The sequence below is a fragment of the Lolium perenne genome, chromosome 7, assembly GCF_019359855.2.
Source record: "Lolium perenne isolate Kyuss_39 chromosome 7, Kyuss_2.0, whole genome shotgun sequence".
NCBI lineage: Eukaryota > Viridiplantae > Streptophyta > Magnoliopsida > Poales > Poaceae > Lolium > Lolium perenne.
In genome coordinates, this window is record NC_067250.2 from 110,720,785 (window position 1) to 110,723,492 (window position 2,708).

Below are 2,708 nucleotides of genomic sequence, written 5' to 3' on the forward strand. Positions count from 1 at the left end.
TATCGATAATTTCTTATGTTTCATGCCACATTATTGATGATATCTACATGTTTTGTGCATACTTTATGTCATTATTATGCGTTTTCCAGAACTAACCTATTGACGAGATGCCGAAGGGCCAGTTGCTGTTTTCTGCTATTTTTGGTTTCAGAAATCCTAGTAAGGAAATATTCTCGGAATTGGACGAAATCAACGCCCAGTATTTTAGAATCCCCGGGAGCTTCCAGAACACCCGAGAGCCGCCAGAGAGGGGCCACAGGGGGCCCACACATGGTGGCGGCGCGGCCCAGGAGGGGGGAGCGCCGCCCTAGTGTCTGGTGGCCCCAGACCCCTTCTGACGCCGCCCTTTCGCCTACTTAAGGTCTCCGTCGCGAAAACCCTATTACGTTCGACGAAACCAGAGAAAACCTTCCAGAGCCGCCGCCATCGCGAAGCCAAGATCTGGGGGACAGGAGTCTCTGTTCCGGCACGCCGCCGGGACGGGGAAGTGCCCCCGGAAGGCTTCTCCATCAACACCACCGCCATCTTCATCAACGCTGCTGTCTCCCATGAGGAGGGATTAGTTCTCCATCGAGGCTCGGGGCTGTACCGGTAGCTATGTGGTTCATCTCTCTCCTATGTGCTTCAATACAATAATCTCATGAGCTGCCTTACATGATTGAGATTCATATGATGATGCTTGTAATCTAGATGTCATTATGCTAGTCAAGTGGGTTTTACTTATGTGATCTCCGGAGACTCCTTGTCCCACGTGTGTAAAGGTGACAGTGTGTGCACCGTGTGGGTCTCTTAGGCTATATTTCACAGAATACTTATTCACTGTTATGAATGGCATAGTGAAGTGCTTATTTATATCCCTTTATGATTGCAATGTGTTTTGTATCACAATATATCTGCGTGCTACTCTAGTGATGTTATTAAAGTAGTTTATTCCTCCTGCACGGTGTAATGGTGACAGTGTGTGCATCGTGTAGTACTTGGCGTAGGCTATGATTGTGATCTCTTGTAGATTATGAAGTTAACTATTGCTATGATAGTATTGATGTGATCTATTCCTCCTTTCGTAGTGTGAAGGTGACAGTGTGCATGCTATGTTAGTACTTGGTTTGGTTATGTTGATCTGTTATGCACTCTAAGGTTATTTAAATATGAACATTGAATATTGTGGAGCTTGTTAACTCCGGCATTGAGGGTTCGTGTAATCCTACACAGTTAGTGGTGTTCATCATCCAACAAGAGGGTGTAGAGTCTAGCATCTATCTATTTATTCTGTTATGTGATCAATGTTGAGAGTGTCCACTAGTGAAAGAATGATCCCTAGGCCTTGTTCCTAAATACTGCTATCGCTGCTTGTTTACTGTTTTACTGCATCATTACTTCCTGCAACATTACTACCATCAACTGCACGCCAGCAAGCACTTTTCTGGCGCCATTGCTACTGCTCATACTTATTCATACCACCTGTATTTCACTATCTCTTCGCCGAACTAGTGCACCTATTAGGTGTGTTGGGGACACAAGAGACTTCTTGTATTGTGATTGCAGGGTTGCATGAGAGGGATATCTTTGACCTCTTCCTCCCTGAGTTCGATAAACCTTGGGTGATCCACTTAAGGGAAACTTGCTGCTGTTCTACAAACCTCTGCTCTTGGAGGCCCAACACTGTCTACAAGAATAGAAGCACCCGTAGACATCAAGCACTTTTCTAGCGCCGTTGCCGGGGAGGAAAGGTAAACGGCACACACACACCGGATCCCGGCAATGAAGCACTTTTCTGGCGCCGTTGCCGGGGAGGAAAGGTAAAAGGCACTCATACTCCGGTCCCAGGTAAAGTACTTTTCTGTTGCCGTTGTGTGTGTGCTCGAAGCTATTTCCTTTAGATCCTGCAATTGCATCTTTTTGTTTCTTGTTTACACTAGTTAGGCATAATGGACAACAATGAGCTTCTTATTCTATTTCCTGATTTAAGACATGGATGGTTTGATGCGAAAATTAAAAAACCTATGGAACATATTAGTATGAACGCTTTGAACACCATTGTTGCTAATGATATGGAAAATTCTAAGCTTGGGGAAGCTGGCTTTGATGAGCATGATATTTTTAGTCCCCCAAGCATTGAGGAGAAAATTTACTTTGATGATACTTTGCCTCCTATTTATGATGATTATAATGATATTGGTCTTTTAGTACCGCCTGTTATGGAGGATAGATTTGATTATGATTACAATATGCCTCCTATATTTGATGATGAGAATAATAATGATAGCTACTTTGTTGAATTTGCTCCCACTACAACTAATAAAATTGATTATGGTTATGTGGAGAGTAATAATTTTATGCATGAGACTCATGATAAGGATGTTTTATGTGATACTTATATTGTTGAGTTTTCTCATGATGCTACTGAAAGTTATTATGAGAGAGGAAAATATGGTTGTAGAGATTTTCATGTTACTAAAACACCTCTCTATATGCTGAAATTTTTGAAGTTACACTGGTTCTATCTTTCTATGCTTGTTACTTTGCTCTTCATGAACTTGTTTATTTACAAGATTCCTATGCATAGGAAGCATGTTAGAATTAAATGTGTTTTGAATTTGCTTTTTGATGCTCTCTTTTGCTTCAACTCTTATTTCTTGCGAGTGCATCATTAAAACTGCTGAGCCCATCTTAATGGCTATAAAGAAAGAACTTCTTGGGAGATAACC